This window comes from Pinus tabuliformis, chromosome X (genome assembly GCF_031772625.1).
Source record: "Pinus tabuliformis cultivar Carrire ecotype Pingquan chromosome X, CPIR1, whole genome shotgun sequence".
NCBI classification, from domain to species: domain Eukaryota; kingdom Viridiplantae; phylum Streptophyta; class Pinopsida; order Pinales; family Pinaceae; genus Pinus; species Pinus tabuliformis.
Genome location: NC_142308.1, coordinates 89,889,366 through 89,906,121, shown reverse-complemented (window position 1 = coordinate 89,906,121; position 16,756 = coordinate 89,889,366).

Here is a 16,756-nt window from a genome sequence, read left to right as displayed (position 1 = left end):
ACCAAAGGTTAGTATGAACGATTATGAATTTTCATAAAGTTTTGCATTTAAGCTTATCTTATTTCATCTATGCATATAAAGAATAAAATTAAGATCGCTCTATTTCATTTTTTTTGTGAAAAGGATAACTCCAAAGTTCACAAGATTTTCAACACTAGGTTTGTTGTACTGGAAGAAATGGAAGTGCATATGGAAGGCCACCATCTAGAATATGGCTGCGAAGAGGTGCAACAAGGGAAGCAGAGTATTCATCCACATATGGGTATTCTTATGAGTAGATGCCAAACTGACGAGACATTTTTCGATGTTTTTCCTACAGGGGATCAAAATAAAGCATATGGATAATTTAGTAATGTTATTCAGACAATCCTGGAACAACATGGGAAAGCTCCCATTGGAAACAGGGAATTGGTTTTGGGTGCAAGAAAATTGCTTCTGGAACAAGGGTACTCACAACATCCATGTCTATACTGTAGTGACATGAATGTCGATGCCCCTTTCCTGCACTAGAAATCAATGAAGAAGTGACCAACTCTCACAACATCCACAACATTCATAACAAAGTGTCAACATACATACAATAGATATAAATATTGTTGATGATGTCAAGCGTGATGTTAAAATTATTGGAAATACCAGTGATCTTAAATATATTTACTCTGTGTTTGCTTTGTATCTCGGTTTATTTAATTCAACTTGAGAGTGCAAATAAGTTATGTAAAATTTTCTCATACTGCTTAGAAATGGGTAGACCAATGCATAAGCATTGGTATTGTTATCCATTAACAAATTGGATTTCAACCAGCCGTGTCCATGTTGATAGTCATTCCAGATAGAAGTTTTGATAAGTATGACAAGGTCAAGTTGAACAAAGTTTCATTCATGATTCTTGATACCAACCTTCAGTGTAGGTGGTTTTGAAACTAAAAATGATAGCTAGTTAATAAATTGAAACAAAAATAGAGAGAATAGGGTGTTCACAGTACACACTAAATGTAACCATTTTTCATCCATTTTCAGCTAAAAAGAGATAAAATATATGAGTGAAAAATAGCCCTCCTAAAATGCTACAGTAAACAACCCTGCATTTACTCAATAACCACTAAACGAAGTACAACACCATTGTACATGTGCACTGAATTCATTTGATTTTCTATCTACTATTATAGAAAACCTTAAATTTCTGATTAAATTCCCCCAAATATTCAACTATATTTTATGCAAGTCTAACACCTACTTAATCAAATATTTTCAACTAAGAGCTAGTAAATTAAACTTGTTTTGCAAAACTCAAACTTGATTCTCGGTAGAAAACCCGAAATTGCTGATTAAATTGCCCCAAATATTCAACTATATTTTATGCAAGTCTAACACCTACTTAATCAAATATTTTCAACTAAGAGCTAGTACATTAAACTTGTTTTGCAAAACTCAAACTTGATTCTCGGTAATGCTTTTGTCAATGCACCAACCATCATTTCTGTTGTACAATACATCATCTATATTTTTTTCTTATCAATTTATTCGTGAAACAAGTGACATTATATCCCTATATACTTAACATTTCCATGATACTTTGAATGGTTTGTCATGATTATACATATGTTGCTGCTACTATGCAATATTGTTAGTTGGGCTTAAGTGACCCCAATGTCCTTCAATAATCTTCTCCACCATTTGAATTCCTTTTTGGTTTGAAATTTTTCTATGTACTACATTTTTTCAATGGAAAGATAAGATAAAATGTCAATTGGTTTCTTGATTCCCTATGAAATTGTGCCTCCATTAAGGATAAAACAATAGCCTGAAGTTGATCTCTTCTTATCAATGTCCCCTATTCACTCTAACTCAAAATAACAAGCTTTGGAGATTCTTTTGAATTCCCATTTAATGTAATTTGGTGCTTAGATGTGTTTTAAAAATATTTGAAAATACTTTTGATTGCTACCAAATGCTATGGTCTAGGATAGCTAGAAAATGGACTCATAATGCTTACAACTTATGCAATATTAGGTCTGATATAAACCCTGGCATACATTAAGCTCCCAACAAAAATTATAATTGGGTTATTTATGACCTGCAATGTTAACTAGATGGAATGCAATGTTGAAAATTGGCATGTGAGCTGCGACCATGAAGAAATAGGTAATTTTTAGGAGGTAATTTGGAGAGGGGCTCCAATACTTCACTGAGATTAAGACAAATCCAACATTTTAGAATTTCTTTATATAAAATATTAATTTTTATACTTCTATTAAAAATGTAAAAAGTATCATTAATCTATAAAATTATAGCAATATACTTATATTATCTATTTGAAACATCATGTTGTGTAAATATGGATCTTTTCCAAAGAAACCAAACTCAAAAGAAATTGCTTCACACCTCTCCCATCCACAATACTCAGATCTTTACACACATCAATGCTAAAATGCACTCTTTCTATGCCTCCTGCACCAACATGGACTTTTTTCGAGCCCATCAGCCGCTTTTGTGGAGTTCACAATACCAATTGCTCTTGTTTTACATGAAATAACTTCACTCTATCAAGCCCCTTTGCTCGCATTGTTTGGTTAACTCCTACGATTATCACTGTGGCATCTGCTTGAGATGCTTCCTCGGAAGCCTCACTTATTAGTATAGAATTGCTCTTGTAGGCTACATTTTCATAGCCAAGCTTATGTATAGTTGTTGTGTATTTACATAAACCTTGTAAAGGTGTTGTGTATCTGCATGGTATACCTATAGACATTTGAGAAGAAGAGAACATGTTTCTTTTGGTATTTATTTGGTTTGGAAGTAGTTTCTTCTTTTCATAGTCCTTATTTTAGAAATTGTCTAGTTAGAGCTTGTCCATTTTCTTCCTCCTTTCCGCAAGCCCAAAGGCACAGAAGATTTGTACAAGATTTTCCCTATAGTTATCGCCAAAATAAAAGCCTTGTATCATTATCATAATATTGAAAGAGACAAATATGTATCAAATCGACGAAGAACAATGGTTGAAAATTGTAGAGAATTGTACGGATAGGATGCATGGATGAGATGCAATGACTAAAGGAAAAGGGATCATGATTCAAGGCGTCTAGTGTCCAGAACTTGAGTTAGATTCTACAAAGAGAAAATCATAAGCTAACAAATAACGATGGATAGGAAAACTCGCATGTTGGGAAGAAGCAGAACTTGGTTCCATTTCCTTGCCAAAACCCGCCATGAAGAGATGTTTATGGGTTATAATTATTTTAAAGATCAACAAGGAATGGTTGCACAAATCAAGATTTGGTTGACAATTAAAACAATGAGATCTAATGGTGGAAGAACTCTCAATCATCTAACAATAAATTTAAGGGTGCAAAGGATTGCAGAGTGGCAGATAAGCGAAATGCCTTACAGAGTGATTATAACTTTATTTTCAATTATTATTACTAATTAATATATATATATATATATATCTATATATATCTATATATCTATATATATATATATATATATTTTATATATATATATATATATATATATATAGATGAATTAAACATATATACATTTGAAAAACATGTAACAAGATTATTAACCATGGAGATTCACCCCAAATTTACTATGGATATTTTTAACATGTAATACACTAATACCACATGTTCAAAAAATGTTCAAAAAACCATAACTTATGTTCATATGACACTTGGGCATAGCTAGATTATTAACCATGAAGATTCACCCCAACTTTACTATGGAGATTTTAAAAATTGTGATACAATAATACCACATGTTCAAAAAACCATAACTTATGTTCATATGACACTTGGGCATAACTAGATTATTAACCATGGAGATTCACCCCAACTTTACTATGGAGATTTTTAACATGTAATACACTAATACCACATGTTCAAAAAACCATAACTTATGTTCATATCACACTTGGGCATAACTACTTTTGACATAAATCTCAATCTTTCATTTGTGAATACTACTAATAAGATGTTAAATCCCTACCTCCCAGCATGTAGTATTAATAAGTCAAGGTATTATAACAAAACCCATTTATCTCTATAGTTAAGCATCTTGTTACATGTTTATATATTAATATTTCCCAGTTTGCCAAAACCATGTCAAAATTTCCACTATTTTCAGGGCAAAATTGTGGCCTTGTAATGTAACTTAAGAGATGTGTAACTTAATGTGAACATTTTCACTCCATCAAATTAAAATAAAATATAAAGTATTATTAAGAATTATTATTTATGGTAGTAATGCAATGTAAGGTAAAAATTAAATTAATTAATTAAATAAATAAAAATAAATAATTATTGCTATTATTGTTAGCTAAGGTAAACACTCAAGCTACTAGTGGTTTTTCATCTCTAGAGTTATGAGAACCCATGCTACTGAAAAGCATATATATATATATATATATATATATATATATATATATATATATATATATATATAGATATATATATATATATATATATATATATATATATATATATATATATAATGTAACGATATATTAGTCAATTGACAGTTGTTGATAAATTAGTCAATTCATTGTTTTCTATTAAGTAAACATTTTGACACGAGGTGAAAACCATGGTTTTTCCCCTAGTATTTTTCTCTATTGTAGCCTATTTAAAATATTAAAATTCAAATAAATTTTCCACACATAAAACTAACCAAATTTACTGTGTCTAATTTGAAATTTGAATCATTATGTGTGAGATCTGTATTTCACCATGGTTTTTCCAATCGTATTTTTCTCTATTGTAGCCTATTTAAAATATTAAAATTCAAATAAATGTTCCACACATAAAACTAACCAATTTTAGTGTGTCTAATTTTAAATTTGAATCATTATGTGTGAGATCTATATTTCAACATGGTTTAAGGTAAAAATTAAATTAACTAATTAATTAAATAAAAATAAATAATTATTGCTATTATTGTTAGCTACTAGTGGTTTTTGATCTCTTGATTTATGAGAACCCAGGCTATTGAAAAGAATAAAATAAAAACTAAATAAATAAATATATATATATATATATATATTAGTCAATTCACAGTTGGTGATAAATTAGTCAATTCATTGTTTTGTATTAAGTAAACATTTTTTTTTAACAGAAACGATTGAATTTTATTTATAAAAAAGAGGTTGGGCATGCCAAACACCTCGAATACAGACAAATGTGAGACTTCTGGCTCAATAGAGTCCTCCTAATCTGACTTTTGTATCTGAGATTAGCTGCTGAATTTGACGCACTTGGCAGGCTGAGTGATGCTTGCTTTGCTGTTGTTGACTTAGTGTCCTGTCTTTCTTTCCTCTTTTCCTTTCTACTTTGGTACTTTCCTGGATTAGTTAGAACCCACAAAACTATGTTCCACGGCCAAATTACAAACCCGCAAATATTTATTTAAGGCCTGACTTTTCCACCTTACCCGACCCCACTTCAGGGTTAACCCCCACCGTGTTCAAAACGCGATAGCCGTCAGATCTTCCCCCACCCAGATCCGACGCATATCGCGTCCAACGCTTTCCGATCCTTATCTCCTCAGGAGTGCGTGATATGGGTGGTTTTGTATTGCCACATGTCGGCCCTTAAGTGGCATCGCGTCCGTTTCATAAAAAACTGCCAAGCAACCGAGAGCGGTGCGATGAAACCCGCTTACCGCTCCCAGCGAAATAACTCCCCTCCATTTGCAATGCGCGGAGACCGTCAGATTGACCCCGCCCAGATCCGACGCTTATCGCGTCCCTTGTTGACACGAGGTGAAAACCATGGTTTTTCCCATAGTATATTTCTCTATTGTAGCCTATTTAAAATATTAAAATTCAAATAAAATTTCCACACATAAACCTAACCAAATTTACTGTGTCTAATTTGAAATTTGAATCATTATGTCTGAGATCTATATTTCACCATGGTTTTTCCCATAGTATGTTTCTCTATTGTAGCCTATTTAAAATATTAAAATTCAAATAAATTTTCCACACTTAAAACTAACCAAATTTACTGTGTCTAATTTGAAATTTGAATCATTGTGTGAGATCTATATTTCACCATGGTTTTTCCCATCATATTTTTCTCTATTGTAGCCTATTTAAAATATTAAAATTCAAATAAATTTTCCACACATAAAACTAACCAAATTTACCGTCTAATTTGAAATTTGAATCATTATATGTGAGATGTGTATTTCACCGTATTTCACCATGGTTTTCCCATCGTATTTTTCTCTATTGTAGACTATTTAAAATATTAAAATTCAAATAAATTTTCCACACATAAAACTAACCAAATTTACTATTTCTAATTTAAAATTTAAGATTTTACTTTTAAATCTAACTTTTCCGTAAATCTATACTAATGTTCTTTAAATTTTGAATAACAAGATAGATATCGATATCGAGTATGATAAATATTTGCTTACATAAAATTAGGGCAACCAATATTTCCAACCCTATAGGCCCATTAATACACTCCAAGGACAGTGTGGCATGCCCATACATCCATCACTTTCTCATCCATGCTCATTTGGTACTCTCGTACTTGCCCACCACTACGACATAGCTCCTCCGACACAGTTAATGAAACATGTACATGGTGGTAGGAGGCCCGAATACCTGCATTTAATGCCACCTTCCCACCATATTTCAAATGTGTATTTCAAACTCTTCCACTGGCACGAGAATCAACATATTTCAGAGTCGAAAACTTGCGTGGGAATTTTAAAAAAATGAAATGGATGCAAGAAGGAGGGTAGTATGGAAAAACCAATACGCTGTCGTGGTGAGGAAAATGGGGCCAAAGGTCCCACTGACCTCTTCCTGTACATACCTACCCAAAAGAGAGAGGCAATCATCTAGTTTTAATCTCCACTTCTGTGTGAGCTGCAATTGCAGTCGTTTTACATAAGAGCAGTCGGTTGAATGCTAGAGTGGGGTCGACTCTCGAAAGCAATCAAATGGGTTGGCTTAACCTGAGGAATGCCTGAGTGGGCTTGACTAGAATATTGTGGATGTGTGTTCCAATATCTCTGTTATCCTTTGAGATAACTTAAGGTCAATTAGTTATGCCAAAGCATCTATAATGTTTTGTTGTTTTAAATGATTGGATGACCAGTGAACAATTTTATAAACAGGTGCTTTAAAATTAGATAGATTCTTAAGTAAAACAAAAGGCTGTTATTTAACTACACATGGCTAATTTTATTTTAATGGGATGGAGAAGTAGAGCATGAGAGGTGTTGTAGCATCCATTGTCGTTTGAATTTCATTTTCAATATTATCACAGAAAATAAAAATAAAATAAAATATTATGTTTAAAAATCAAAAGAGAGTTTGAAAGTCCGAAAGCAGTTATTTAATTTATATTATTGACAACATTCAAATCTGATATAAGGTGGGGCCCCGACCCATACACTAAAGTTCGAGCGGTATCATGATATATGAGCAAGCGAGGGCTCAAGAGGCGGGTAAAGTGCTATGCGGGGGAATAATGAGCACGAGTTATAACTCAGGCTCAACCCCTGCAGTTGACCATGACGTCGTGGTATTTGACTAAGATCTACAGCCTGAGATCGCTGCGGGGGTTCAATCCTGATGAACCTCCCATACACTCCCTACCCCTCCAGTGGGCCACCCCCATCACTTCACTCCATCTCATCTGCTCCACGTCATCCGCCATCCTCATTCATTACCTTCCACCTCACCCACCGTACCCCGTCACCTCATCTTCAACTCCATTAATTAGTGACATTAATTACAGGATTTCCCTCTGTTTTGATTATTATATATATAAAAGAAAAGTAAAACCCCGTTGCATTTGTCTTTTGTTTTTAGTACTAAGCAACCTCGCATCCAATTCAGCAGTCTAAGTCAGTAACTGTCCCGACAATTGTCACCAGCAACTGTCATCTACAGACACCATGGCCAAACAAGTAAGTTCTTCATGAGTCATCCATACCCCATTAATGAATTTCGAACGTGATATTTCTGATACCCTCTGCACAGTTAAGCATATTTCACTGTATCAAGAAGTCATTCTGAACCATAAAAAGTCTCCTATATTCATGGCAATGGTTAGGTCAGGTGTTTTAGCTGCTTTTGTCCCCAAGAATCATTTATTCCCTGAATTTATTCAATGGCTAGCCTTAGCAATGTACCCCAAGAAGTGTTTTGTAATGAATCAGTCACGGGGGAGTGTTTTTCAAGTAACCTCACAACTAATACACCAAGCTTTGAATTACCCTTTATCTGGAACTTACACCACCTTTACTGAAGAGTCTCTAGTTTCATATTATGATAATATGTCTCCTCAGGAACTTTCTCATGTTACCTCTTTCCTCGCTCCTAAATCTGGTCAATTCTCCCTAGATGGGAATCTCTTCTCTTTAGAAATATATGCAGTTGATATAAGACTAGTTTTGCAAGTAATTTCTAAGATTCTAGGAAAAGAAGACTCCAAGCAGGTTGATAAAGTAGTGCTGGGATTTTTCTCTTTAATGATGAAGCCAGAGATAGTACTAGACATTCCAAAATTCTGGGTAGATACTATCAATACCCAATTTATGACTTTGCCTCTCACTGGGTCCTTCAAGTTTCCTTCAATTATTACTTATTTATTTCTGTACTAGAATGCTGAACATTTTTCAGATTTGGGACTAAATGTAGTGGACATCAATAAAAATAAGCAGTCAGTGGTATTCTGGACAGACCTGATAAGGGGTGATCCAGGAGATAATGGTTTATTTGAGTTCACTTCTTTATTCCTTCTAGTGGCTTATAAAATCTTGAATGGAACCTTGCCCCCAACTTTTCTTCCTAAAGCTCAAGAATTTCTTCAATTGAGTAAAGATGTGAGATGTGGAGATTGGTTCATCTTTGAAGAGCATGCAGAGATTAGGCTCTATGGAGCCTCTGTCAAGCCTTACAGGTTACCAAAATTTGTGCCAATGAGGCTTTTTGCCCTTGAATTTATCAGGCAGAGATTGAATGTAGATCAAGCTCATTTTGTTCCTATGAAGAAAGGTTATTTCTTTAAGTTGCCTAAAGCAGTGGGACCCTTCATTGTGAACACCAGATAGGCTGCCCAAGAGGTCGAGAGATTATTGAATGATATGTGTCTTTTACAGGTGGTTGAGTGGGCTTATGACCCTCATCAAATTATTTCAAAGAGAAGGCTAGAGAATGGATATTCAGCCTTTGTACATGAAAGTAGGCCTGAAACAGAGAAATTGGCAAATGGAGGTTTGCAAAACACTCAGGGGACAAAGATTGAAACCCCTAGTATCACAGAAAAAGGTGTCAAGAGGGTGAGAGAAGAAGTCATTGATTTAGATGAGGAAGAATTTGAAGCAGCAAAAAGGACTAAGCTTATGGATGCAATGTCTTCATCACAACCTGGTTTGGTGATTCAGTTAGGAGAAACAGAAGGTGCCCCAACTTCCCCATCTTCTAGAGAACCTGTTCATGATCAGGTTCCTTTAATTCAAAGTATGTTTGCTCAAATAGCTAAGAGAAACCAGAAGGTGAAGCTAAATATGGAGGCTCAAGTTGAGTCTCAAGTTGCTCCTGAACAAACTAGATTGTTATCTTCTATGGATTTGGAGAGGAGCCAACTTAAAATTGCTTTTTCTCATCCTACTAAAATATCAGTGGGGTCCACTAGTAATTTCAAGACTGTGAATTTAACTGTTGACACTCACAAGCTTCCAATGCTTGACAAGATCAATTTGCACATGCAAACTGGGCAATTGATCGTAAATGATTTACATAAAACAAATGCAGCAACTATCAAGGCAAAAAAAATGCTAAATAAGGTAATTCAACAATTAAAGTTGGAGAAATCCAACTCCAGAGCTTTGAATGCTCAGGTGGATGAGCTAAAGAAAATTATCATTAAAATAGGTGTCAATCCTGATGACCAACCTGCTATTCAGAAATTATTGCAATCTACTAAGTCAGAGATTGGGGTTTTGAAAAAGAAGTTGAATCTACCTACAGGTGAGCATCCCATTGTTGCAGGGATAGCTGAAGTGGAAAATGAAAAGGAAAAGCTCCTACAGGATGTGTTGCAGAAAACTGAAGAAGTTTCTTTACTTAAAGAATCTTTGGACAAGCTACAACGACAGGTAGACACTCATGTTTGTACAATAGTAATGCCAGTCAACATAGATGATCCAACAACACAGGTTTTACAATTGGGAACAGAGCTTAAAATAGCTAAACATGATGTAAAGAAAGCCCAAAGAGAATCGAAAACAACTTGCAAGCTATTGAATTTGAGTGAAGAAGAAGCAAGAAGGGAGAAAGAAAATGAAAAGAAGTATAGGGAAGATCTTCTAAGGGCTAAAGATGAAATCAAAAGGCTAAAGGAAAAAATGAAGGGCAATATGTCCTTAATTCAAGCCAGGGAAATCCTATGGGATGAAGTCATTGAGGTTATCAAGGGCATTTGGGAATTTCTGGTTATTATATCTGAAGAGAAAACACTAGTCCGAGACATGGAAGAGGTGGTCATGAAAAATAAACAAAAATATTTAGATAGATCAAAGTTTGCAAAGAGGATGATAGATTTCATTAATTCTAAATCTACTGCAGAATTGAAAGAGCATGACATGCCAGACAGAACATTATGTGCAATAGATTTCAATAAGATGATTGTTAGAAATATTTATAGGAATACTGCTGAGAAGAAGATAAATGAGATGAAGGAAGCAGTTTCCAAGTTTAACATCCTATTTGATAAAAGAGTCAGAGCTGGAATTCCCTCTTGCTGGGATCTACAAGGAAACTTGCTGCCATGGAAGACATATGAGACTTTGCTAGTTGAGGCAAAGAGAAAAGTTGATAATACTCATGAAAAGACAACAATATTAAAGGGAGCCACCATTGTGAATTACCTTAACAAAGATTTTAAGCTTCTCTAGATGGTGAAGACTTTGTTTACAGATAAACCTACTTATAATAGGATTACAGCTTGCAGGATAGCACTTGACAAGTTAGAGGAAGCACCAACGTCAAATGTACCATTATGGAGGAAATGCAAAGAATGGATGATAGAGCATACCAAAGATGTATCAACAGCACCATCTACTCAAGCCACAGATTCAAACAATGAGCAACAATCACCAATCATACTTTAATTTTTGTTACTTCATGCTAGCTTATTTCTTGAGAAAAATGAGGTGTCTTTTACCCTCTGATGTAATATTCTATAGTGACTTTTACTTTAGACAGTTAGAAGGTAGTTAAGCAGTTTGACAGTTTTGGTAGTTACCAACTGTGCCATGATGTATAAGAAGAGGCAAACTTATAGAAAAAAGGTCCGAATTTTGAATAACCTAAAGACTATGCTATTGTATACTTGATAAATTGATGATTAATGAAAGAATCAGGAGTTTTCCACACAATGTTTGGTATGATTTTGTTATTACTCTGTTATGTGTCATTATGTTTCTTCCTTTCTTTAAATACGGTAATGAAGCTGCAGGTCTTTGTTTACTGATGTGAATAAAGTTAAAATTCCTTAAAAGAGCACTCCCATATTTAAAGCTCCTACCTCTGTATTTCTTCTAAGTTACAGATAATAGTTCCTGTCAAATACAACATATTATCTTTAATTCCTCAAGACATTCTTCACACATCAATTATACCCAGCATCACATGGCATTTTGAGATTTTCATATCATCTAAATATTAAGGATTAAAAGTCAGGTCATTCAAGTCCTTCACATGAAGATACATTATACAAATAAGTGACATGCGTAATAGAATTTAATGTCTTAAGCACAATTTCTCCACAGTGAAGAAATTGGTTTCTTAAGGGAGAACAAGAGGTATAATTGATTTGATATTCACACTGAATATTTAACCATTTATAAGAAGAAATTAAGAAAATAGTGCTTTCTTAATCAACAAAATATAATCAAATTGTTACAAAAATATGGTGTAATTTATATTTAAAGAGGAACTTACAATAACAAATAGTTCTGTAAATTATTCTCTTATTTAAAATCACAACTTCACAAAGGATTCAAAATGAGACTGAAACTTAGTTAAATTTTAAATCATATAACTACAAAATACTTAATTTATATGAAGAAAACATAGTGAATAAACAAGATGAAATACAACCCACTGAGAAACAAACCATATGAGGTAAATACAAAATCTTTTATTATTTCAAAAATGCTCCATCTTAGTACAAATATGCTTGATAGCTTGTTCAAGGGTTCAACCCTTAATAACTCAAAGGAGGAGTTATTTATACAAAATTTGCAAAAAGATCTACAATATGTTTGGAATAGAATACAAAAATAGTATAAAATTACAAAAATAGAACAATATAATAGGAACCGAAAAACTGCTGAAGAGGTGGTTCTATCCTTTGAGAATTTGCGGATGATCTGGCCTGAAAACAATGGTGAGCTGTCATGCTGTTAGAATGAGAAATTACTCAATTGTTTCACACAATTTATCCCATCTTTCTTCACTTGGTATTTCCACATTCACCATCTTTCTAAATGTTTCATCCACCTCTGTGTATCTCTCGAAATTAGGCTTGGTGAGAAACAAATGTTTAATTTCATACAAGATGGTTAAATCAAACTCCAAAGCTTCCAGAAAAGCCCTCCATGTTATCTGTCCTTTAACTCCTGCAAATTTTGTTCTATCTACTCTAATAGCATATAACTCCTTGCAATAATCAACTAATCTAATCAATTTATCATTCAAACCTACTAATCCTGGAAACCCTTTCTGATTTAAAACATTAAACTTTGAATGAAATCTTTTGACAGAAATATCTAGGGTTTGGCATTTAGTTTCTAACTGATTGATCAAATTCCTTTTTTGTAATACCTTCTTAATCTCTAAGATGGTAGTTGTTCTGTCAGAGATGTTTATTTCTTCTAATTCTTCTATTCTCTTTGAGTTTAAAACCTTGATCATATATGTGGCTTCTGCTGGCTTGGTCTTCAAGGCTGCTTTCTATTCTTCTATCATTGCTTTGCATCTAGTGATGAGTTCTTGCTGTTCAAAAATAATCTATATGGATGACCATACCTCTGTGATGGATTGACTGATTTTTGTCCAAATATTTTCCTTGGCATGAGCCAAAGTGTCTGCCATCAGGGACTCACTCTCCAACTTCTGGATTTTAAGTTCCAATTTGCGAGTCTTCTACATTTCTTGCAGATACAAAGTATCATTTTGTACTTTTTGCAACTCTGGATTTTGGAATTTTTGCAGTAATTTCTTGTTTTCCTGTGGTTGGATCAGTTGTTGTTGATGTAGGTTCAAAGGTTGTTGATGATGAACTAGGCTCTGTACCTACAACTGCTATTGGGATTGTTGTGAGTGGAACCATGGAAAGCTATGATGCTTCCTTCTCTTTCAATAACCATTCAATTTTCTCTTCCATTTTCTTCAACTGTATATTTTTCTCAATGATAAGCTTGAGCATATCCTCCTTTTTCTGTTCATTCTCTGCCATATCCTTGGTTAGAGGATCTTCTGTTGAAGGCAACTTTAACTGTTTCTTCAATGCAACAATGTCTGCATCTTTCTTCTTAAGGAGTAGCTCTGCAGATTTTACATCTTTGGGATCATATCCCACTTTAATTACAAAATCCTCTAATGATTTTATTCTGTTGTCTTTGGCTAAAGAAGAAATCTTTTCTAACTTAAGTTGGGACTGAACATTAGATAGGGCAGTCCTAAGTTTAGAAAGAGACATAGTTGTAGTTGTCATAGTAGAAAACAACATCTCACCAGTCTATCTGTGCATATCCATCTGATCAATTGGATGGATTTGACTGGTATCAAATGAAAACACAGTCTTTTTGTAATTTGATGGTGATTTAGGAAATGGAATATGGGCTTGTAAGAAAGCCATTTTCATTCTGCCTTTATCACTATCAAAAGAAGAAAGAAGCCTATGTTGGGAGGTTGAAGTTTGTTTCCAAAACTGTACACATTGGACTTTAAAGTCTCCATTTTCTGTTTAATTTATAGGAATCTTGAAAATATATTCTGATAATTCGAAGAGCTAGTTCCTGTGGACTGTATAATTTCTAGAGGCCTTCTACAAGGTGAAGTTGTAGGAGGAGTAGTTGAAACACTGGTTGTGGGAGGAGTGGTTGAAGCACTAATCCCTGCTGATGTAGACACTTATGGATCTCCAAGATCAATGATCACTGGTGGATTTTCTTCTGTTGATGTGACCAAGCTAATCTTAGGCTTCTTTTGTTTAAAATTAAATCATTTCATAATACCTTTAGTAGATGAAGTTTCCTCTCCCAGCGTTTTCTGTTGCTTGCTCTGAGAAACTGGATTCTGTTCAGTGGGGGTAGATACAACCTGCTCATCTACCTCTTGAAGAGTGCCATCAACCCATGTTTCTTGATTCATAATTTTTTATATTTCTGGCCTTGGAGTATGAATATAAGGAGTCATCTTGAAATTAACTCTTAAAGCAGAAATGATGCCAAAAGGATCATAGGACTAGGTGAAACTGAGCTGAAAATTCATCTTCCTCAACAATGTATCTGCCTCAACACTAGTTGATCTGGTGTTGCAAATAAATGATCTGATCTGTGCTTTAAGCTTGAATTGAGACTTCCTTTTACCTGACACAAAATGTAGCTCATCCATGTGAATCATCTGCCTAATATATTCCAGAGAAAATATTCTCATAGGAACATATTTGGGTAGCTTATATGGTGCAAGCTCACAACCATATACTCTTACCTCAGTATAGTTCTGGTATAAATACCAGTCACCAGTTTTGGTTTGTTCACTTAAGTGTAGAATCCTTTTAATTTCATCCCCAATCTTAGGCTCTGTCTGACTGTTAAGGAGTTGTGCCACTGGATGTATGAATGCATCTACAAATTCTGCAAATGAGGAGGTGGTAGAAGTTGTTATGACTATTTCTGTCCAGTGAATCACTGATTGATTCACTCCTTGTTCATCCTGCTTGCTAAGTTTGATAGGTAATAGATCACCCTGCTGAAAAAGAAACATGTGGACAATTACAGAGCTGTAACTGAACACTCCCTGCACAGTGAAATTTCATGAATTGTTCATGTATATTATCAGCCAAGAATTGGCTGTAATTATGCATGAATGCTGGTTGCTAATATTTATTAAAAATTGATAGGAAACCAAGGATAGTCTCATCAACAGACTGATCATCTGGGTATCCTAATAAATAGGAAAGCAAGGAAATGCAATGTCTGGAGGCTTAAGGAACATGGCAGATGAGTAAGGTGGATTTCTTTTGGGAAATTCTGCATCCTCAGGCAAAAAGATTTCAAAAATTTGGGCTCTCTGTGGGAAGGTTAACTTATGGTACAGATCCATAAGTGCTGTTGGTGAAAAATGAGTGAGAGGGTTAGATTGGGGGATTAAGAGCATTTGATTTATGATTTCAGTAGAAATGGTTATCAGATGTCTCCATTCTGAGTCATGACTGCTCTTTTCACAAGATCAAATTTGGCTTGACACCAGGTAATAAGGTTAGGGAACTCATGTTTCCTTGGGAAACTAAAGAGAGGTAACGGGGATTCCCAAAACCTAATTGGACCTTCTTTGTCAAAATAATTTTGTTTGAGCCACAAGTGCAGTTCATAGAAATCGAACTCACACTTGGATTCTCTGATTTTGAACATTGAGTCTACCAGAGGAACATGGTCAAGGTCGAGCTGAGTTGGAGTGGTAGAACTTTCATCTACACTTTGCTTTTTGGATTTCCCTTTTGGGGCCATAATGGTAGACAAAAGGAAAAGCAATGCTGGCAATAGACTGAGTGAATAAGAAAAGTTTTGCAAAAATTGTTTACCTGTGAATAGCATAAAAAGTTAGAGGAAAGTAACAAAGAGGCAGGAATAGGTTTATTTATAACATGCGGGAAGGGATAACGGTTTTATTCATAACCATAGCAGCTTTTAATGCACAGGAGCGAAGCTATAACGGGTGATTTTAACGGGTATGACAGTAGGGCAGTGAGCGTGTGAGGTGGCAACGGATATGTCGAATAGGCAACGGGTATGTGAGGTGGCAGCTTGAGATTGGTTGAAGGATAACGGTTAAGGCGCGGGATGGAAAAGCCATTGGCGGAGGGAAACCATGAGCAATTTACAGGGTGGGGGTGTAGTGAGTGGTTTGTGGTTTTAAGCGGGGGGTAGTGAGTGGTTTGTGGTTTTAAGCGCCGGGGGGGGGGGGGGGGGGGGGGGGGTTGTAGAGTGATATGGTGGCAGTCCGTAAAGTTGGGGCATCTGCCATGGAAACCGCTTTGCGTACCCCCCCATCGCGTTAATGAGAAATAGTCGAGGGGGGTGCGAAATATCTCCCCGCCATTGATCCGGGCACGGAGAAGATTAGCTGTTGAATCATGCGCTCTTCTTATTGAAAGCCGACAAGACTTTTTGTCATTTATTTACTTGGGTCTAATCAAATATGCGCTTTATAATATAATTTCAAATGCCAAAGGTTTATAACCAAAGAATTAATCCCGATTAAGGAATTAATCATAAATTAACAAAATTTAACATTTTTCTAATGTGGCGCATTTAGACTAGCAACCTTTGCATTTATTTTTATATGAAAATGAAGCCTTTGTTTTCTTTTTGCTTCCCTAACATTTTATTTTTCTTTTGCCTTCTTTCTTTAGGGTAGCTAACTCCTATCATTTTATTGATATGGATGCCTATAAAATATAAAATTGTCCTAACATTTTAATTTTTCTTTCTTTTGCAT